This window comes from Triticum urartu, chromosome 3, assembly GCF_003073215.2.
Source record: "Triticum urartu cultivar G1812 chromosome 3, Tu2.1, whole genome shotgun sequence".
NCBI classification, from domain to species: Eukaryota; Viridiplantae; Streptophyta; class Magnoliopsida; order Poales; family Poaceae; genus Triticum; species Triticum urartu.
Genome location: NC_053024.1, coordinates 395,821,617 through 395,845,736, shown reverse-complemented (window position 1 = coordinate 395,845,736; position 24,120 = coordinate 395,821,617).

Here is a 24,120-nt window from a genome sequence, read left to right as displayed (position 1 = left end):
CCCTACGAGACTCCGGAGACGAGCGACAATAGCTACGTGCCCCCGGGCTCTCGCCGTGCCCTGAGCGCGGTTGCAGCGTCTGCCCATCGTCGTCGATGATCTGGATGGGGTTGGCGTCGCCCCCTCCCCCCGTGGCCCACTGTTGATGATGGCTTCGGTGGCGTTGACGCTTGTAGATAGGGCTGCTAGGAACCTTCTTCTTTTGTTCCTTGCGAGAATCGAGACGAACCCCATGGGGGCATGTAAAGAATCTGTAGTGCCCTTTGGTTAACATTGTCCTTATTATCAAGATGTACGACTGCATGTCCTGCTTCAGCTTAGTCCCCCCTTTCCAACCTCACGGTAGCTTGGTGCTCTATGCCGACAGGTCCCGGTCCCCAGGCAGGCTGTAGTCGTCGCTGGTATGCCAGGTCGTGATGCCATGGTCAAGGCCAGGAGGTGAGCGGCCCGAGGTCTAGTAAGAGCTCCTGAGGCACGATGCTCAAGAGGTCCCCTTTAGCGTGAAGCAGCTACCTAAGGATGGGAAAGGAAAGCGGCGTCGCCGTAGCAAGGTTGCAAGAGATGGGAATCCTATGCCGCAACGCTTGGCTGACCCGAGTGCGAAAACTTATCTTAGCGGTCCAGAGTCGATTCCTTGTGCTGTGCCAGGCTCGCGCGTTAATGGCCATAGTGTAGCTGGGTTAGGTCCGTGCGAGCTTTCCCTTCTTTACCACACTCTTCCATGTGCTCTACATCCTCGGGCCCCAGCCCTCAAGCGAGCTCAGCCGTCGCTGGTATGCCAGGTCGCGATGCTGTGGTCAAGGCCAGGGGGTGAGGGCTGGAGAGTCAGTAAGGGATCCCGAGGCGTGATGCTCAGGTGCCCCCTTTAACGCGCAAGCGAATTGCATGGGAAAGGAAGGAGCCCGTGGTACCACCCGCTGTCATCCTCAGGAGGTTCCTGCAGGTTAGTCGGAGAGGGAGCATAGCCCATGGTCGCGCTGTTTCCCAACTACTGATTGCTCCACAAGACGAAGGCACTGAGGATCTAATGAGGTGATGTGTGCGGAGCAGGCCGCGAGCCAGAGCTGGACCTCTCAGATTTATCAGCGTTGCAGGGACAGACCCAAGCACAAGCGTCGTGCTAGCATGTAGAGTTCTCACCACAGGGTAAACATGAGATTGGTCAGCAATGCGGGATGCCGCGAGATGTAATCAAACAAGCGATAGCCGTAAGAGAACCATGCAAGGAGATAAGCTAGTTCAAATAGATGTAAAAACGATACACGCCACTGGGGCAGACCCGAGCGGCCTGGGGATGATGCAGCCCGAGGGGCGCCCCCAGTAGAGTAAGCTAAAGGTGTAGAAGGATACACGTCGCAGGGGCAGACCCATACGACTTGGGGATAATGCAGCCTGAGGGGCGCCCCCAACTGAATGAACTGGAAAGAGTCACCTGATAACGCTACCGGAGTGGTGTTCGAGTAGTTGATGATGCGTGCCGAAGAGTCGCTCCTCACGAGCCACCAGGGCCCTGAGCCTCAGGAGGCTCTGGGGCTCGGGTGTTTCCTTGAGGACTGTCGCCATTTTCGTCAGGAATGCGTGGTGCGTGGCCTCCTGAGCCGCCAGGATGCTCCATAGATGATGCTGGTAGGTGACAGCCGCGCTCGGCAGGCCAAACGACATGCGAACGTAGCTGTGAAGTGGACCCTCACACCGGCCAGTGCGCGAAGGCCATAAGCACTCCTGAGACGCGGCCCTATTGAGCCCTGGAATGTCGATGCAGACGCGCGGCCCGCCGTCCTCGCTAGTATGGGGAGCTGCATTGGGTGGTGGGCGGCGGTCGCCGCGTATGGTCCTTGCTTCCTGAAGCCCCTGGACTGCCTGGGTGATGAACTCCTGAGCACCTAGCGCTCCTCGCCTTGTGCCTTCTTGAGGGAAACATGCAGTGAAGCACGCCTCCACGTGGTGCCTGAGTGCCTCCCTCGTGATGTTGGCCAGGTCTGAGGCCCTCCAGAAGAGAGCCCCCGAGCCTTGCCCGAGGAGGGCCCGGGCGCACCTTCCTATGCGAGGGAGGGAGGCGCCCCAGGTTCGGGCACTGATCCTGAGGTGGTGCTACTGGAGATGCCGCTCTCCTGATGCCTTGTACGGAGTAGTTGCTTCTTCTTGGGGATGGCCTCAGGAGGGTCCATGGTGCCCTCGCTGTCGGGGTCTTCGACTGCTACGGCTTGGAAGGTGCGCTCTAGGGAGCACACCACATCTCTTTCTTTGCAGGGTACTGTGATGATTCGGCCACTTCCTGGCATCTTGAGGACGTTGTAGTCGTGGTGGGTCACGGCCATGAACTTGGCCAATGCTGGATACCCAAGGATGGCATTGTACGGCAGACGAATGTGGGCGACGTCGAAGTCGATGCACTCGGTGCGGTAGTTTTTGCGTTGGCCGAAGGTGACAGGGAGGCGGACCTGCCCTATCGGGGTGGTGGAGCCGTCGGTCACTCCATAGAAAGGTTTGGTAGGCTGCAGCTGGTCATATGGTATTGGGAGGCTGTCGAACGTCTCGACGGACAGGACATTGAGCCCCGCGACTCCGTCGATGATGGTCTTGGTGACTTGGACGTTGCTGATGACGGGTGAGCAGAGCATCGGGAGGACGCCGGCGGTTGCCGCACACTTGAGCTGGTCCGCCGAGCTAAAAGTGATGGCGTACTTGGACCACCTGAGCAGGCACGTGGCCTCGAGCCTGGGGAGGGCCACATTCACCTCGCGAGCAAACTGCTTGAAGATGCGCTGGGAAGCTGGGGCCTGAGCACCGCCCAAGATGCAGGCAATAGCGCACGGCTCCTGGAAGCCCCCAGCCCCCTCGTCCTGATGGTGGTCATCGTTCCTTCTTGGTGGTGGCGGCAGCAGAGGGAGGCCAGGATTGGCCTGAGGGCGGTCCTTGCCAGGCTGGTCCCGCCAGGCGCCCTCACGAGGCTGTTCCTACCAGTGGTCCTCACGAGGCCGGTCGCGCCACTCCTGGCAGGGGCCGCGGTTGTCCTAGCGTCCTCCACTTCGTCCTCCTCCTTGGCCATAGCCCCGGTCGTTGCGCTCGGGGCGTCGACCGAAGCGTCCGTCTCGGATGGCCTTGAGCTCTTGACAATCATTAGTGTTGTGGCTGTGTACGTTGTGGAAGGCGTAGAACGGACGGCTGCTCTTGGATGACTTGGGGTGGTCCCGGCCACGCTTCGTGTCTGGCTCCGCCGCGAGCACGGCTACTCCCTTGTGCTTCATGTCCTTGGCCTTGGCTTTCTTCTCTTCTAGGTCGGCAGCAGGGAGCTCGAGGAGGGAGAGGCGCCCTTCCTCAGCTCTTGCGCACTTGGTTGCCATGTTGAACATCTCCAGAGCCGTGCATAGCTCCTCATGGATGGCGAGCTCCTCCTTCATCTTGACGTCGCGGACGCCATCGAAGAACGCTGAGATGATGGCCTCGTCCGTCACCTTGGGGATCTTGAGGCGAACGCTGTTGAAGCACTGGATGTACTTCTGCAGGGTCTCTCCCGGCTATTGCTTAATGTGGTGCAGGTCACCCGCGGCCAGAGGGCGGTCGCGAGTGCCCTGGAAGTTGGCGACAAAATGCTCGCGCATCTCGCCCCAGGAGGAGATCGATCCCGCGGGCAGGTTCAGGAGCCACGAGCGAGCGCCATCCTTGAGAGCCATGGGGAACCAGTTCGCCATGACCTTCTCATCTCCGTTGGCTGCCTCGATGCTTAGCTCGTAGAGCTGTAGGAACTCCATAGGGTCGAGGGTGCCATCGTAGCACGGGGGCAGATCCGGCTTGAAATTGCGTGGCCAAACGACGGTGCGCAGCTCGGGAGTGAAGGCTCAGCAGCCTGCTGTGGTCACCGGAGCCCGTCGTGGCGGCGGAGCCTGGTCTTGGTACCCACGCACCACCACCGCATGCGGCGCGCGGTCTTGACGTGGTGGTGCAGGGAGCACAGGAGCGTTTTCTTGCAGTCGAGGGACCTCCTGGCAGCTTCCTTCTTACCTCGAGCGTCCTTGAGCGGACGCTGCGACAGTGGTACCGTCGCAGCGCCTGCTGGTATATTGCCGCTCGGAGCGAGGCTTCACGGCGGCGTTCCTCCCCCAACACAAGGTCCATCCCCCGCATGGCGTCCTGCTGCATCTCATCAAACACCAAGACCCGCGTGGAGCGATGCCTGATCTCGTGAGGGAGAACCGCTTCTGCTTCGTAGACGAGGAAGAACGGGGTCTCGCCTGTTGGCTTGGTGTCGGTGGTGCGGATGGACCACAACACGGACTAGAGCTCGTCGTGCCAGCCCCTGCCGCAGGCCTCGAGCTTCTTCTTGAAGGTCCTGGTCTCGAGGCCTATCAGGACCTCCACGTTGACGCGTTCGGCTTGGCCATTGCTCCTGGGGTGTGCCACTGAAGCGTAGCAGATCTACGTTCCAAGGTTAGCACAATAGGTCTTGAAGAGATTGCTAGTGAACTGCAAACCATTGTCAGTGATGATGCGGTTAGGGACCCTGAACTGGTTCACGAGGCCCTTGATGGACTTAACTACGGACCCGGCCGGGATGGTGCGGACGGCCTCCACCTCTGCCCATTTGGTGAACTTGTAGATGGCAACGTAGAGTTAGCGGTAGCCCCCAGGCGCTCGAGGGAACGGGCCTAGGATATCCAACCCCCAGACTGCGAATGGCCACGAGAGCGGGATGGTCTGGAGGCCCTGAGCTAGCTGATGGATCTGCTTGGTGTGGAATTGGCAGGCCTCACAGGACCTCACTAGCTCGGTCACGTCATTGAGTGTCGTGGGTCAGTAGAACCCGTTGCGGAACGCCTTGCCGACCAGGGTACGTGACGATGAGTGGTGCCTGCAGTCTCCGCCATGTATGTCAGCTAGCAACTCGTTCCCCTGCTACCTGGAGATGCATCGCAAGGAACCATCATTCGGCCGTTTTCTGTAAAGCTCACCATCTTGGATGCAGTATGCCGTGGCTTGTCGGGCCACACGCTCTGCATCCTCCTCCTTCTCCGGCAGTGTCCCCTGACCTAGGTACACCTTGAACTCCTCGGTCCAGCACCCCTCCTAAGGCTCGAGCGCTAGGAGCGGACGTGCTCCTGAGGTCGGACCGCAAGCGGGGGCTCCTGAGGTCGGTGGTTGGGGGAGTTCCTCTCGAGAAGGCGCGGCATCCGTGGCCGGGGGGGCCGCTGAAGGCTTGAAGAGTCGCTCCTCGAAGACATCGGGTTCTTGGGGCTGGCGATTTGACGCCCTCTTGGCAATCTCATCAGCCTCCTTGTTGGTGCCGCGTGGGACGTGCTGCAGTTCTAGGCCCAAGAATTGCTTCTCCATCTTACGCACCTCTGCGAGGTACGCTTCCATGTGCTCGTCCCTTGGTTCATACACCTTGTTGGAGAAGTTGACGAGGAGCTGGGAATCACCCTCGATGGTGAGCCGCTTCACTCCCAAGGCTGCCACTGCCTTGAGACCGACGATCAACCCCTCGTACTCCGCAATGTTGTTGGAGACCTTCTCGCCCCGCTAGCAGAGCTGCACGGTGTAGTAGAACTTATCTTGGGTGGGCGAGATGAGCACGGTTCCAGCCCCCGCGCCTTGGCGCGCGAAGGCGCCGTCGAAGTACATGACCCAACCATTTGGTGCTTCACTTCCTAACGAGAGAGATGGGCTCCTACCATCTTCAGGTTCCGGGACGTCGGTCCATTCGGCCACAAAGTCAGCTAGGGCGCCCCCCTTGATGACCCTGGTTGTGCTGAACTCGAGCTGAAATGCCTGAAGTTCGATATTCCACTCGGCGACCCTTCCCGTGGCATTAGGGATCCGGAGCACCCTCTCCATTGGGTAAGCCGAGACGACTTTGATTGGGTGGCCTTGGAAGTAATGATGCAGCTTATGTGAGGCCACCAGGAGCGCGAGCAGAAGCTTTTGTGGCATGGGGTATCACGCCCTCGCATCCCGCAGCACCGTGCTGACGAAGTACACTGGGTGCTCGACGAGGGCGGGAGCATCGATGGAGCCCATGTTTCCTGGAGGTCGGGGCGTTTCCTGAGGTGATGGGACCTTAGGAGCCTAGTCATCCATTGGGGCCTCTGCAGGCTCGAGGACGCCACCCTGTCGGGCCTGATCATTTGTTGACGTTGTCGCAGCCTCTATGGTATCCTCATGGTGTCGTATCGCCCCGGCTGGAGGTGCGGCACGGCGCAGCAGGCCCTTGGCCTGGCGCTCTTCCTGGACCGCCACTAGTGCCGTGCTGGCAGAGTAGGGAGTGGCGGCAAGGTAAAGCACCAGGGGCTCGAGGGGACGAGGCGCCGCCATCACCGGAGGGCTGGTTAGGTATCTCTTGAGGTCTTGAAACGCCAGGTCGGCCTCTGGGGTGCACTCGAATGGGCCCTTCTTCTTCATCAGCTTGAAGAACGGCAAGGTGCGCTCCCCCATGTTGGAGATGAAGCGCCCTAGCGAGGTCGCACAACCCGCAAGCTTCTGCATTTCCTTGAGAGTTTGCGGTGGGCTCATGTCTTCTATCGCCTTGACCTTCTCCGGGTTAGCCTCGATCCCCCTGTGGGACACGAGGAAGCCCAACAGTTTGCCGGAGGGTACACCGAACACACACTTCTCCGGGTTGAGCCACATGTCCACCTGGCGCAGGCTTGCGAAGGTCTCCTACAGATCCTGAATCAAAGTTCTTGCCTCCCGAGATTTTACCACGATATCGTCGATGTAGGCTTCAGCGTTTCTCCCGAGTTGCTGACCTAGGGTGATGTGCATCAGCCGTTGGAAGGTCGCACCTGTGTTACGCAGCTCGAACGACATGCAAGTGTAGCAGTACGCCCCGCATGGGGTCAGGAAGGCTGTCTTCTCCACATCCTCCACTGCCATCTTGATCTGGTGGTAGCCCGAGAATGCGTCCAGGAAACACAGCAGGTCGCACTCGGCGGTGGAGTCGACAATCTGGTCGATGCGCGGAAGCGGGAACGGGTATTGGGGGCAGGCTTTGTTGAGGTTGGTGAAGTCGACACACGCTCCTTTCCGCCTTTCTTTGGCACGGCGACGGGGTTCGCCAGCCTCTCCGGGTATCGGACCTCGCGAATGACGCCTGCTGCTTCCAGCTTGCGCGTCTCCTGGACGATGAAGGACTGCTTCTCCATGGACTGCCGTCGCGCCTTCCGCTTCACAGGGCGCACATTGGGGCATACCCTTAGGTGATGCTCGATCACCCCCTCGGGGACCCTACCAGCTGCTTGGGTTCCCAGGCGAACACCTCCTTGTTTGCGCGTAGGAACCTCACCAATGCCTCCTCTTGATCCAGGTCGAGGTTGGCGCCTATGGTGAAGGTGGCTACCGAGGGTCCACCTTCCTCGACCGGTACTTGCTTCGTCTCGGCCCGATCTTGAGTGAACAACTGCTTCTTCTTTGTTTGCGCGGCCTCCTTGGCTCCGGGAGTGGCCTCATTGGCCGGGTGTGCTGCCGCGACGGCCCTGAAGGCAAGCTTGAGTGCCATCAGAGCCTCCTTGGTGTCTCCAGCCACGGTGAGGACGCCATTGCTCCCTGGCATCTTCATGAGGTTATAAGCAGGATGGGTAGCCGCCATGAACTAGGCCAAGGCCGGGTACCCGAGGATGGCATTGTATGGGAGGCCGATGCGGGCGATGTCGAAGTCGATAAGCTCGGTGTGGTAGTTGTTGCGGGTGCCGAAGGTCACAGGAAGGTGGATCTGCCCTAGGGCGCTGGTGGAGCCGCCGCCGACCCCGGAGAAGTACTTGGTGGGGTGAAGCCGTTCATGCGGCACATGAAGCAAGACAAAAGTTTCCACGGAGAGCACATTAAGGCCGGCCCCGCCATCGATGAGGGTCTTGGTGACGGCTACGTTGCAGATGGTGGGCGTGCAGAGCATTGAGAGCACGCCTGAGCTAGTGGTGACGACGGGGTGGTACCTCGAGTCGAAGGTGAGGTCGGCCTTTGGCGCCGCCCAACCTAGGGGAGCTCCTTGCTGCATGGAGGCGGCGCCGATCTGGCAGAAGAACTGCTTGGTGTGGCGGTCCGAGGGAGGTGCTTGTGAGCCGCCGAGGAGGGCTGCGACGGTGATGGGCACTGGTGCCGCAAAGCGTGCAACGAAGAGGCCGCGCAGCTCCTCCCAAGATGCCACTGAGGATTCTGGGAGGGTGAGCAGCCAAGCGCACGGCATGCCAGCGAGGGCCATGGGGAACCAGTTGGCCATGACCTTGTCGTCGCCTCCAGCTTCCAGGACGGCCTCCTCGTATGTTAGCAGGAAGGCCGATGGGTCCGCCGCACCGTCGTAGCGAGGCGGCATCTCTGGCTTGAACTTGCGCGGCCACTGCACCCGCCGCAAGGCCGGGGTGAAAGCTCTGAGCCCCCTAGCGCCTTCGTGGGTGCCTGTTGCCCTAGCCGGAGGAGCAACGCCTGCCATGGGGACAAGGCGGTGGAGCGTGGATCGACAGAAGGAAAGCTTCGGTGCACCCCCTACCTGGCGCGCCAAATGTCAGATTTCGGGTTCCAGCAAAACCCTTAAGGTTCGAACTCTAGGGTGTGCACAAAGATCTCTCCGTCCCCCTAGCTCACTCAGTCACCACGATCTCAAAGCTCAGCTCGTCGAACTCGAAGAACAAGGGACACAAGAGTTTATATTGGTTCGGGCCACCGATGTGGTGTAATACCCTACTCTAGTGTGGTGTGGTGGATTACCTTGTAGGATGAGGATGAACAAGTACAAGGGAAGAACTACCTCCTGAGGAGAGGTGTTCTTGATCTCGGTGAGCTTGTGTGCTTCAGGATGATCTGAAAGCTCTGAGCCCCCTAGCGCCTTCGTGGGTGCCTGTTGCCCTAGCCGGAGGAGCAACGCCTGCCATGGGGACAAGGCGGTGGAGCGTGGATCGACAGAAGGAAAGCTTCGGTGCACCCCCTACCTGGCGCGCCAAATGTCAGATTTCGGGTTCCAGCAAAACCCTTAAGGTTCGAACTCTAGGGTGTGCACAAAGATCTCTCCGTCCCCCTAGCTCACTCAGTCACCACGATCTCAAAGCTCAGCTCGTCGAACTCGAAGAACAAGGGACACAAGAGTTTATATTGGTTCGGGCCACCGATGTGGTGTAATACCCTACTCTAGTGTGGTGTGGTGGATTACCTTGTAGGATGAGGATGAACAAGTACAAGGGAAGAACTACCTCCTGAGGAGAGGTGTTCTTGATCTCGGTGAGCTTGTGTGCTTCAGGATGATCTGAATGATCCGTCCCCTTCCTATGGTGGTGGCTAGTCCTATTTATGGAGGCCCTGGTCCTCTTCCCAAATATTAGGCGGGAAGGGACCCCACAATGACCAATTTGAAGGGGGACAGCTAGTACAAGCTACCCTGACAAAAGGTGGTCTTCGCCTGCCAAAGGCTCTCGTGGTGACGCCGTCGTGGGCTCCGCGATGACCTCCGTCCTACCTTCCTGCTGGTCTTGGTCTTGTTGCACCAATATGGAAACCTTTGCCTGATGCCTCGGGACTCCTCGCCTATGCCTGCTCCTTTAGCACAAAAGAGGAAACCAGTACTCTGCGCCCGCTGGTGCCCGCCTGGCCTTGGTCGTCATGGCTTACCTCACGGAAACCTCATGAGGTGCCCCTCTCCTTGATCTCTCTACTCCTCGTGAGCCAGCCTAGTGAGGCTGCCCCTGAGGAGGTTTTGTGTCATCCGCCTCGCGAGGGTCTTGAGTGTTTGCTGGTGAATATGGGCCGTACCGGGCCGCTAGAGGAGCCACGCCATAGGCCGCAGGCAGGCAAGTCTAGGGACCCCCATTCCCAGAACGCCGACAGATACCATAATTGATGATCTCTTAGAATCTGGCTCGTGAATTACATACAAAGCCACACACGAGGAATAACTTTGGGAATAGGGGGTGTACAGGAGAGTCAGGTTTCGATCCTGTGGGACTGTGGGTTATGGGCCCACCATGTGAGTTAAAGGTAGGAAGGGCGGTGACGTCTTGTACGATCATGTAGGCAAGACATGCCAGAGGATAGCCTATCAGTTATGTTGGCAACAACGTCGGTACCAAGGGCGAGGGACGAAGAGAACCATTTTCCTGCTCGTTGAAACGAGGCGGACCAGTAGGCAAAGTTCTCGTCCATCGGTGGTTACCGGGATGTCATCAACAATAGTAACAGGGTCTTACTTCCAGAGTTGTACACCAAGGTGTTTACATAAGCAGAAGAATATTACTGCTTGGATCATATAGATCACAAGAATGGTTAAACCAACCAATGGAAAGGAAAATATGATTATCAGATTAAACAGAACAATGGAAAGGAAAATGTGTTTAAACACATATTTCAGGGGTATATCCTTCCCAAGGACAAGCAGAGCATGATAACCATGACAGGATATTAAGTAGAAAACCTGTTAGGTGAAGGGAGAGAAATTTCATGACATTACCAATACAACGGTGTTAGGATAAATGACAAAGAAAATTTAGCATTGTGCTTCAAATGTTCTTATTGAAAAATCGGAGTACCACCGACATGCTTCGAGATAGCATTGACATGGTCATTTCGTAAAGATCAGACTTTGGATTCACAAAGGATCCATCAGGAACAACTTATAGAATAAGTCTTACATTTTCCTCATGGAATAATGGCTAACCTTGATAAAAGGATGCATATACTATAACAATAGGTCCTCTGGCCAGGGGTGCTAAGCAAAGACACCACCTTACCGGGTTATGTAGAGACCAATGTTATAACTCTTGGAAAATGTTCCAACCATCACATCTGACCGAGTTTTAGATCTGATTGGTGTCAGGAAACCTCAGACTCAGGATGCCTAAGAAGAAAAGGTGCAACACAATTTAACAAGATGACCTAGTAAGTTTCTCGGGAAATGAACTATGGAGGCGAGTTCCGAAACAAGAGTTCCTCATTAAACCAATGAGAGGATGAGGAGGTAGCTGATGAACTCATCGACAACTCACCGAGATTTCCAAAAGATGGATTTCCACAATTATGAGAACAAGGAGATAACATTTGTCAGATCAATGATATAATGCGGTATGCTCGAGGAAAACATATTGACTAAACATTGGTTGACAGGTGCACCTGAAATATGGGCATAGGTAGCCTGATCAACTGTAAGAGTGGTGATCCAATAACCAATAGTCTAAGAATGAACTATCGATCATTAACTTCAAAGCACTTGGGTTGCTAGAAATACAGAATCCAAATAGCACCGTTCACTTGTTGGTACCCCGGTTATAATCAACACAGAAACTAAGAAAGAATGGTGATGGTGAGAAGTATCACTATACCAAGAATTCTTAAGAGCTGGAGCAATCCTCACAACATCCTTGACATAATAGACAGTAATACTTCATGGTAGAACATAATATAAGCTAGATAGTAAGGAAATAAGATACAACACAAAACATGAACAAGTTTGTGTTTGGGGGGAATGAAAGAATGTTGTCGATGTTAATAAAAATCATCGAGGGGAAAGGATGGTATTTCTCATCAAGAATTCGATAGATTTCTCGGAAGAACCCATAATGTTGATGATGATCATGACAAATTTGTCGAGAGATTTCATGAAGATGTAATCAATTGGCAATGACATCAAGTCAAAGGAATGATGAAGCGAAAGGTTATTGGAACTACGGGTACGACACAAACTCAAAATCAAGTTTTCTATTCAAGGAGAATTGATATGACGAGGAAGATCGATGTAAGATAGCTCATTGTCGAAATTTGTGCTCTAAGAAGGACCAGGTAGCAAAGTTAAAATTAGCACGGTATTGATGTAGCCGATCAAGCTAGGAATGACATGATGGAGTATTAAACTTCTCAACAACAACATACTAGGAGTACTAAACCAAAGTCTTGATTCGATTCACTAATCGGTGTTCTCGGTTGACGACAACCCAGAACCCGTGGACTGACTACGACAGGGTACTACTTCATCAGAAATTCATAAGCGGTAGGGAAATAGCATGATATCCTCGAGATACCAGGGGGTAATACTCGAAGGTAGATCAAAATAGGGGGTTGGACAGGCGTATTGATCTGCAAGAAGACAAGTACTTTAATTTGTTCGAGAAATGGCATTTAAAGGAAAACATGGTTGGAACCACGATTGCAAAAGGCCAGATACCAGATATAAGATGAACTTATACCAAAGGAATAATTAATTTAAGAGAAGATTTAATGATAAGATATACATTGTTTCCATGGGCATGAACACAAGTTCAAGGTCGACTCCCACTTCTCCAATGCATGACCATTCATTCACTGCTCTAAATAAAAATGATTTCAGTGTCAAAACCTACCTGGTGAATTACCAGAGGAGTATGACCCGTGAAAACTTCTGGATTCACACAGATTAAGGAAGGCATAGGTTCAACCCATCGGGGCATCTTAGAACATATACCATGAATTTAGGATCAATTAACACATGCTCAAAGCAGAGTATGGTTGACAAAGGCATAGGATATAACTTGCCAAAGGCAGAAGACACAATTTACCAAAGGCATTATGTATCAGGGGAGAAACTCTCAAGGTTATTGGATATGAAGGACATTGTCGGATAATAACCAAGCAATTGATCTTGCGGACCACAAGGAACCTGATGTGAGTATCGGTACTCAATCAGAAGGAAAAAAATGCAAAGGTATCAGATTATAGAAACCACTGACTAATTCAAAGCTCAAACGCAAATGAATTATGATTTCCAAATCAAGGGATCAAAAGCAAATGCTCTGATTAATAATGGATAAGTTGAATAAACTTAGGGGTACATTCGATGACAACTTGATTGGTCGAGGACCAGCTCATGTTCAAAATGACGCCTGAGTTGGAAGGATGAATTCTTGGATCTGATTGAGGATTGCGAGCATTCACAACTTATTGAATCAGTGGACTCAAAATGATAGAGACAAAGGATGCCAATAAGATTACTATACTTATGGGGTTAACCATAATGTAAGCAAGCAAGAATTCAAGAGAAATATGCTGATGAGGATTTCTGGGAGATCGAGTAGTATTTCGAAGACCTTTGTGAAACACATGAACAACTGGGGATGAGCAGATACTCAGTAAGTGTGAGGCATTATCCGTAGGGGTATTCATGCGGTAAAGAACTGCAAGGTAGTAGGCACAGAGTATCCTCGGAACAATAGAGATAATTTCGGGGTATCTTGTAATAACAAGATCAACTAGGATTGAATGTAAGAATGGCAGTGTAATAAATTATCCATAAGGATATATCAGTGGTAGGGATTGCAATGGAGAAGGGCGCAAGGGTCTCGGGAAAACATCGGAGAGTATCTTCGGAATCCTTCGGCGAACCAAGCGATCATCTGGAGTGAGGGGCTCTCCGGGAGGAAGTAGTTACGAGATCGTAGAGTCAGAGTTAGTAAAATCATTTAACCCGAATAGAAGAGAGATCAGAGTTCCAGAGTATAGATGAGGAATAAAAGATCCTAATACCATCCAATGGCGACATGGGCCCATAAGCCACACAGCCAAGTTAGTAAAAGTTCTGCAATGACAAGACTCGACTTCAGCCAAGGAGTTTGGAAGGGGGATTCCTACAGGCAGTCGGCTCTGATACCAACTTGTGACACCCCCCATTCAATCATACACGCAAACGTGTACGATCAAGATCAGGGATTCACGGGAAGATATCACAACACAACTCTAAAAATAAAATAAGTCATACAAGCATCATATTACAAGCCAGGGGCCTCGAGGGCTCGAATACAAGAGCTCGATCATAGACGAGTCAGCGAAAGCAACAATATCTGAGTACATACATAAATTAAACAAGTTGCCATAAGATGGCTAGCACAAACTGGGATACAGATCGAAAGAGGCGCATGCCTCCTGCTTGGGATCCTCCTAAACTACTCCTGGTCGTCGGCGGCGGCCTGCACGTAGTAGTAGGCACCTCCGATGTAGTAGGAGTCGTCGTCGGTGGCGTCTGGCTCCTGGGGTCCAACATCTGGTCGCAACAACCGGGTATAGAAAGGGGAAAAGGGGGGAAGCAAAGCAACCGTGAGTACTCATCCAAAGTACTCGCAAGCAAGGAAGTACACTACATATGCTGGTCTAAATCCTATGCGCGCAGGGGTCTGGAGCCGATCGCCCATTGCACACCTGCACATTACGTACGCGGCCAGTGAGCAGACACAACAACTTACATTACAAAGGAAGTTGTGTTACGCTGTCCAACCTGGCGCGCGCCGCTCAGTCGCTGACGTCAAGAAGGCTTCGACTGATAGCACGACGTCGAGTGTCCATAACTGTTCCCGCTTAGTTGGTTAGTGCATATAGGCCAGTGGCGAGACTCAGATCAAATACCAAGATCTCGTTAAGAGTGTTATTTAGAAGTAATCGCGGACGCCGACCAGGGGCCAGGCCCACCTCTCACCTATGTGGTCTCAACCTGCCATGTTGCTCCGCCACAAAGTAACAGTCAGGGGCCGTTAGGAACCCAGACCCACCACTACCTAGATGGAACCACATGTCCTTTCAGCCCCCACATCGGAATCACCTGCGGGTACTCTACGATCCGACCCGACTTTAGTCACCACCATGTATCATGCATAATAGTGTAGTATGTATATACCCGCGATCACCTCCCGAAGTGACCACAACCCGATAATATAGCATATCAGATGGACAAGAATGTAGGGCCACTGATGGAATACTAGCATCCTATACTAAGCATATAGGATTGCAGGTAAAGGTAACAATAGTAGTAGCAAGGGCAGGCTATGCATTAGAATAGGATTATCGGAAAGCAGTAACATGTTACACCATGCTAATACAAGAAGTAGAGAGAAGAATAGGCGATATCAGGTTGATCAGGGGAGGGCTTGCCTGGAAGCTCACTCGAGAAGGAGGGGTCATCAACACCGTTGTCGATCACAGACTAAGGCATAGCCTAGTGGTGTGAAGGGGCTGATGCCTTCCCACCCACCCAGGTTCAAGGCATGGTACTTGCAATTTGGGTTTGTTGCACCAATTATACTGTAGGGGGTTCCCTTACAGTCTTTCTGTCAAAAAAAAACACCGTTGTCGATCACGGGGGTACCGGCGACGGTCTCAAGGTCTACCGAAAAGAAGTAACAGAGGGGGAACACAAATAAATAATAGAGCAATCAAAGCAACACAAAGCATAACATGGCAATACACGGTGCTAGGGGTGTTTCGCGTCTCTGGACAGACGAATCGGAGGGGAAGGTTGCAGGTTTGCTATGCTAGGGACGCATGGCAAACGAACGGACTGCGTATTCGAATTCGTCTCGTCATTCTGAGCAACTTTCATGTAGAAAATATTTTCATCTGACTTACGGTTTATTTTATATGATTTTCCCAAGTTTTAATAATTTTTTGAAATTATTATATCTAGTTTGATCCAAATTGACCAAGTCAATTTGACTGGTCAAAAGGGCAGATGTGACCCACATGTCATAGACTATTTACCTAAGCAAATAATTAAATCTAACTTATTTAATGGGGTCCTACTTGTCATCTACTACTATACTAAATTAGCACTAAAATATCCCTAAACTAAACCTACTGGTAATCAAACAAGGCCGGCCATAGGCACAACCGTTCCCATGGTTGGGCATGCACGAGTGTCGGCCAGGAACAGCAGCCTGCAGCAGTGCACGCCAGTGCACGGGGCTGGGGCACGCGCAAGGCGTGCTGCGGGCAGCTGCGCGCAGCACGCGGACTCGGAGCAGCAATGGCGGCGACAGCTGGCAAAAGTAGCGGCAGCAGTAAGCAGCGCATTAGTAGCAGAGCTGCAGCGATGCAGCAGCAACAACAAGAGCAGCGGCTAGCAAACAATATCTAGCAGGAGTAGTGGCAAGCGGCAACACAGCCAACGCAGCAAGCAGCAAGGCAGCACAAGGAGCAGCAGGGGCGCGGACATGGCCGGGAGCTCGCAAGGTGTGCATGAACACAGGAGCTCAGTCCATGGTGAACAACGGCGTAAAAACACATGGACCGAAGCCGAGGTCGCGGGGAATCAGAGTAGGAGCTCACCGTGCACTCGTAGGGCGGCTCAGGAGGCTCGGGGTTGGTCGGGGATGCATAGGTCGAAGGCGAGATGCGGCGGCCGAGGTTGGGGAAGATGACGCAGGCGACAGCGGTGGCGCTCACCGGCTCAGGTCCTGTGGTGAGGGAGACGAAGAGGAGCCCGTCGGAGCTGATGGACTCAATGAGGCAGTGAGGGGTGTGTGGTGGCTACGCGATCGACGGCGACAATGGCGGCCATGGCAGACGAGGATGGAGCAGCACGAGGGAGAGAGGGGGAAAATATCCTGGGGATTGTCCAACGCGTGTGGGCGTTGATCTTATCCGCGCTAGGGCTACATGGCTCGTTGCGGTGGAGCGCATCATGTGGTGCATCCGCTCTGGACGGCCATGACGTCTCGTGCGTCTATAGAGATGCGGAAGGAGGATGAAAGGCCGACTTGGGCGGGCCAGACCGCACTGTGGCTTGTCGGGCCTTAAGTGCATATTATCTAGTCTATTTTCTTTCTTTTTTGCGACAAGTTTCCCCTCAGTTTTGTATTTTGATTTTGATCCAAATGAATTTCGTTGCATGCGAAACTTGTCTCAATAATTACTAGGCAATAATCTGCACTGCCACAAAAAAGTTTGGGAGTTTATTTTTAAAATAGTTTGGACTTTTCATAATTTATATAAGCATTTAAATATTGTTTTGCCACTATTTTAATTATATTTAGGGCATTTAAACACTTTATAAAATGTTGGTTTCATTTTTATAAAAGCTTTGGGAAATTTTGCAATATCACGAACACTTTTGTTTTGCTATTTGAATAATTAATATTTTTGACTCTAATTTAGATTTGAAATTGAGGTCGAAGTATTCCTAAATATTTTTCTTAGGGCATAATGGTGATGACCTAGCATAATTAGTGGAGCAAGAATCTCGGGATGTTACAAGGACCAAGGCCACTATAAGTATAGGCTAGCCACCACCGTGAAGGGGGAGATCTGATCTCCTCAGCTCATTAACTCACCATAGTATACCTCGCGAGGTTGTTCACCCCTTGTACTAGTTCATCCTCAGCCCCTCGTGAGGCATATCCACTACAAAGTAGGAGTAGGGTCTTACACCGCAAGGTGGCCCGAACCTGGGTAAACTGCCATGTCCCATCTTCTTCCTTGTTCATCGAGCTAGGCCGTGGTTGAGGTTGGCTGGAGAGGTTGAGTTCTTCGCACATGCCTCGTAGTTCGAACCTTTCTTGAGTCAGCAGAGCCCTGAATCTGACATTACCCATCATGCTCAATCATTAGTCCATTCATGAAACACACTCGAATATTAGCTACATCCAATGCACAAGTATGATCATAGTGCTCCCTTGTTGATGCTTTATAAGAGAAGATGGAGACTCAAATAAAAATAAAAATTGCATAAAGTAAATAGATAGGCCCTTCGTAGAGGGAAGCTGAGATTTGTAGAGGTGACAAAGCTCAAAGCTTAAATTGAGAGATAATAATATTTTGAGAGGCATGCTTTTCCCGTCAATGAAAATGACCGAGTAGTTCCCAATACTTTTCATGCTAGATACATCATAGGCAATTCTCAAACATAAAATAAAGTTTATTCCTTTTTCCAACATTGTTTCACAATCCATGGCTAGCCGTATCCACGGGTGCCGTCCATACCAACACTTTCCAAGGAATTTATTATTTGACAGCATAAAGTAAATTTATTTTTCATTTCGGGACTGGGTATCCCTACTACTGCCACACTCCCGTGCAATGACAAGGGAAAAACACTCATCTTGAGAATACCACATCTAGCATGGAAAAATATTGGCCACCCTCTGCCGCTTCATGAGCGGTACAGGCTCACAAAAAGGAAATTCATTTTGAAAATTAGAGATGGCACATGCAAATTTACTTAGGACAGCATGGAAATACTGCATATAGGTAGGTATGGTGGACTCATATGGCATAACTGGGTTTAAGGATTTTGGATGCACAAGTAGTATTCCCACTTAGTACAAGGAAAGGCTAGCAAAAGATTGAGAAGCAACCAACCATGAAAAAAAATTCTCATAAACGAGCATTAAGCATAACTAACACCGAATAATGCACCACAAGTAGGATGTAATTTCATTGCATAACTATTGACTTTCGTGCTTGCATAGGGAATCACAAACCTTAACACCAATATTCTTACTAAAGCATAATTACTCAGCAACATGGCTCAAATATCACTATCATCATATCTCAAGACTATTACAAAGAATCAAGTTTGTATTGTCCAATGATCTTCATGAATTTTTTTATTATATCCCTCTTAGATATCTATCACTTTGGGACTAATTTCATATTTTACCGTTGTTTATATCAAGCTCTCAAACAAATTTAAGTGAAGAACAAGAGCATAAAAAGTTCATCATCTCTCAAAATAATATAAGTGAAGCATGAGAGAATTTCTTTAAAAATTTACCGACTCTCATTAATCCAAGTAAAGCATGAGAGTATTTCTTCAAATATTAAAGCACCATCGTGCTCAAAAAGATATAAGTGAAGCACTAGAGAAATTACATAGCTCAATTTTTTTTTAAGTGAAGCACATAGAGCAACTCTAACAAATCATATCATCATTATGTCTTTCTTAAATAGGTGTGTCCAGCAAGGATGATTGCAACAACCTAAAAAAGAATCATATAATATAAGATGCTCCAAGCAAAACTCATGATATGTGATGAATAAAAATATAGCTCCAAGTAAAATTACCGATGGTTGTTAGAAGAAAGAGGGGATGCCTTTTGGGGCATCCCCAAGCTTACTTGCTTGGTTCTCGTTGAATATTAACTTGGGGTGCCATGGGAATCCCCAAGCTTAGGCTCTTTTCAATCCTTATTCCTTTATCCATCGTGATCTCACCCAAAACTTGAAAACTTCAATCACACAAAACTTAACAAAAATTTCATGAGATTCGTTAGTATAATAAAGCAAATCACCACTCTAAGTACTGTTGCAAACCCATTCATATTTTATTATTGCATTATACCTATTATATTCTAACTTTACCATGCCCCCTCGATACAATCCATAGATTCATCAGAATAAGCACATAATGCAATGAAAACAGAATCTGTGAAAAACAAAACGGTCTGTAGTAATCTGGACTTTGTCCATACTTCTGTAACTCCAAAAATTCTGAAAAATTAGGACAACGTAGGAAATTTGTATATCAATCTTGTGTAAAACATTCATCATTTTATCGCGCTTTTGTGGTTTTTAACAATTCTTCTACTGGGCGCAAGAGTTTCTATTTTCCAACAAGGTCAAATCAACTATCACCAAACATGATCCCAAAGGCATTACTTGGCACAAACACTAACTAAAACATAAAAACACAATCATAACAATAGCATAATTGTGTGAACACACAAAAACAGAAAGAAAAAGGCAAAAATAAATTTTATTCATTGGGTTGCCTCCCAACAAGCGCTATAGTTTTAGGCCCCTAGCCAGGCATAATGAATAGATTTAAGTATTGTCATATTTAGTTTTTTCTCCATAGGTTTCCCTCATGATTGATTCATATGGTGGATTAATTATTGTTCTAGGGAAGTGTTCCATACACTTTCTTAGTGGAAACTGAAATTTAATATTCCCTTCTTTCATATCAATCACGGCACCTATAGTTCGTAAAAACGGTCTACCAAGTATTATAGGACAAGATGGATTGCAATCAATATAAATAACAATAAAATATATGTGCACATAGTTCAAATTTGCAAGAATAAGAACATCATTAATCCTTCCCAAATGCTTTTTAATAGTAGAATCCGCCAAGTGCAAATTAAGAGGACATTCTTCAATATTGGTAAGACCAAGAACATCACAAAGAGATTTCAAGATTGTAGAAACACTAGCACCTAAATCACACAAAGCAAAGCACTCATAATTTTTAATCTTGAATTTAATGGTAGGTTCCCATTCATCATATAATTTTCTAGGAATTGAAATCTCTAATTCCAACTTTTCTTCTAAAGCTTTCATCATCGCTTCTACAATATGTTTAGTAAAAGCTTTATTTTGGTCATAGGCATTGGGTGAATTTATCATGGATTGCAAAAAATAAATACACTCAATCAAAGATCAACTATCATAATTAAAATCTTTGTAATCCAAAAGAGTGGACACATCACTAGTTAAAGTTTTGACCTCTCCAAACCCATTTTTATCAATTTTTTCAACAAGATTTTCACCCTCCGAATTATGAGGACACCTTCTAGCTAAAGTTGACTCTTCTTCGGTCCTATTTTCATCAAGTTTAAAATTACTAAACAAGGAATCAATAGAAGAAACACCAATCATTTAAGATCCTCATCATTACTATCCTCTAAAGATAGTGGTTTAGTTGCCATCTGGTTTACTAGTGTAGCTTGTGCATCTGATATTTTTCCTAGTAAATTTTTAGTATGAGCATACTTAGATTGAAGATTAGAAACTTCTCGACTAACATGATCAAGTTGTGTCGTTATAGCATCTAGCACAATAGAGTGTTCTTTAAGCTCTTCAGTAATAAACTTATTATGCTCAAATTGTGTATTCATATATTCCATGGTACTTTTTTCAATCTTGAGCAATATATTGGGTTATGGAATATCATAGTACTTTCTTTGAGACATCGTGACTACGCAAGCAAGATCACACGCAAACAAAAGATCGAACGAGAAAACAACAAACAAAAGAAGAAGGCAAATATTTTTGTACTTTTCGCAAAAACATTTTAGAAGTGGGGGAGATGAAAACGAGAGGCAAATGGCAAATAATGTAAATTTCATGGAGATGAGATTTGTGATTAGGAACCTGATAGATGTTGATGATGTCTCCTCGGCAACGGCGCCATAAATTCTTCCTAATTGCTTGTATTTGCGTTGGTATTTTCCCAAAGAGGAGAGGATGATGCAACACATCAACGGTAAGTATTTCTCTTAGTTATGAAACCAAGGTTATCAATCCAGTACGAGGACCGGGCAACACTATGTAAACGGTACCTGTACACAAGGAAGAAATACTTCCAACCCAACGCGTAAGAGGGGTTGTGAATCCCTCCTCGGTATTGCGATAGATAAGATTGTAGTAGATTAAATAAATAGATCTTGGCAAAACACAAAATAAAATAAATAAAGAAAAAGTGCAGCAAGTTATTTTTGGGTTTTTGGAACAATAGATCTGAAAACAATATGATGAAAAATAGACCCGGTGGCCATAGATTTCACTAGTGACTTCTCTCGAGAAAATAACATACGGTGGGTAAACAAATTACTGTTGGGCAATTGATAGAAGAGATAATTATGATGATACCCAAGGCAATGATCATGTATATAGGCATCACATCCAAGATTAGTAGACCGACTCCTGCCTGCATCTACTACTATTACTCCACACATTGACCGCTATCCAGCATGCATCTAGTGTATTAAGTTCATGGAGAGATGACATGATGTAGACAAGATCTATTCATGTAGGAATAGACCCCATCTTTTTATCCTTAATAGCAATGATACATGCGTGCCTTGCTACCCCTTCTGTCACTAGGTGAGGACAACGCAAGATCGAACCCATCACAAAGCTCCTCTTCCCATTGCAAGAAAAATCAATCTGGTTGGCCAAACCAAACCAAAGTTTCGGAGAAGAAATACGAGGCTCTAACAATAATGCATAAAAGAGATCAAAGAATACTCAAATAATATTCATAGATAGATCTGATCATAAACTCACAATTCATCGGATCCCAACAAACACACCGCAAAAAGTCATTACATCAAATAGATCTACAAGAACATCGAGTAGAACATTTTATTGAGAATCAAAAAGAGAGAAGAAGCCATCTAGCTACTGCCTACGGTCCCGTGGGTCTATGGTGAACTACTCATGCATCATCGGAGGATCACCAATGAGGATGATGAACTCCTCCATGTTCGTGTTCCTCCGGCAGGGTGCCAGAATAGGGCTCTAGATTGGATCTCGTGGTTCTGGAACTTGCGGCGACTGGAATTATGTTTTGTCGACTCCCCCAGGGTTTCTGGAATATTTGGGTATTTATAGAGCTGAGAGGCGGTGGAAAGGACTCCCATGGCCCCCACCACCCACATGGGCGCGAGGGGCCTCTGGCATGCCCTGGTGGGTTGTGGGCCCCACGGGCCTCCTCTCCGGCTCTTCCTTGGCTCCCAAGATTGCTTCTAGGCAAAAAAATCTCCAAAAATTTTCGTGGCATTTGGACTTTGTTTCGTACTGATATTCTTTGTAGTAAAAACAAGCAAAAAATAGCAACTAGCACTGGGCACTATGTCAATAGGTTAGTCCCAAAAAATGATATAAAGTTGATATAAAATGAATGTAAAACATCCAAGAATGATAATATAACAGCATGGAACAATAAAAAAAATTATAGATACGTTGGAGATGTATCAGTAAGTCGAGGAGTCAATCCAGTCACTTGTTTGCTTTCTTGAGCATTCTGCACCATCCTCCGTAAATAATTAGCAACAACGTTAAAGAGGAAAGGATACAGGGGATCCCCCTGTCTGACCCCTCTAAAACTACAAAAATTCCTTCCAACATCATTGACTTCACATTCAACCCCCCTAGCTACAGCTTTAAACCAGCCCATCCATTCCTCATTTAAATCCTCTATCCATCAAGCCCTGGAAAAGAAAGTCATGGTTAACTTTGTCATATGCCTTTCCAAAATCCAATTTCAACACAACACCCTATTGTTTCTTTACTTTAGCATCATCTATGATTTCATCCAGAGACATCACTCCATCCATAATATTCCTTCCTTTTTATAAAAGAATTTTGGCTAACTAAAATCAATTTCTTGATGTAAGGTTTCAACCTCTCATCCAACGCCTAGGGAATAATTTGAACATCACTGGTAGCAAACGAATGGGCCTAATTTTTTAGATGGTGTTAGCGGCTCCTTTAGGGGGACGTGTCCAAATTACGTCTTGATTGGTTTGCGACCTGCATCAAGAGTCAGTTGTCCAACCGCATGCCCTTATCGTCGCACAAGGTTATCTCAGTTATTAAGAATAAATCAGAAAAAACATTGGGCGTTTATTGATTACACCTCATGTATCCCCAAGGATTGGATTTCCGCTACCATACTAAACCTTTGTCACTGGTGTTCAGAATAGCATTCTGCATCCTCCCTACTCCTAACCCCCTTCTCGATGGAACTCCATGATCCTGGGTACCCGCAGGGTCAAAGAATGAGAAAGACACAACTATGATGCAATTCTAACACATAGATGACGTTAATTCAAAGTCATTACATCGATCCTTCATACAAATATATCGTATTGCAAGGCTACACCTTAAACCATTATCTTACCGAATTACTCATACATGGTGATTGGATCGCAAGAGGAAATCATTGGAGAAGACATAAGGATGAATGCTTTATTGATATTATGTCTCAATGGTTGACAGATGCGATACACGAATACAAGTATGGCCAACTTGGAGGTGGTCTGCTACGGCAATGGTGATGGGGATGGCTATGGAGATGAAATGGGAAATGGCTAGGGCTAGGGTTGGAAAATGGCTCCTATTGTGGTGATGGAGGTTTTCGACGATGCTCCTCTACAATGGTGTTGACCCGTTTATAAAAGTGGTTGGGTTGGATTCCATAGAGCCGCTGGCACCTGGTACAAGCGGGTGTGCTCATACATACATTGTCTTACCTCCTGTTTCATTTGCCACGCTTCCAATTTATTTACTTATTTATCCATTTTGCTTCTTTCTTTCTAAATGGTGATTTTTATCCAACTATGGCCTCTTTTCCCGCGGAAAAAAATAAGAGAGGATTTCGTCATCTCTCGTATTAGTTACTCATTAATGGCAATATCAAAGTGTTTTTCTCAGATTTTCTAGGATAAACTGGTTTAAACAACGGTGTGATGAGTGTAAAAATTACTCATCAACTCGCAAAGCTTAAACATTGATCGTCCTCAAGCAACAAAGATAAAAAAATCCAAATCGCTAGGACTCAGTTGTTTAAACTGAAATAATGAGAAGGTTTCAGTTCATTTACGAATTTACGATCGACACGCCCAGATAACC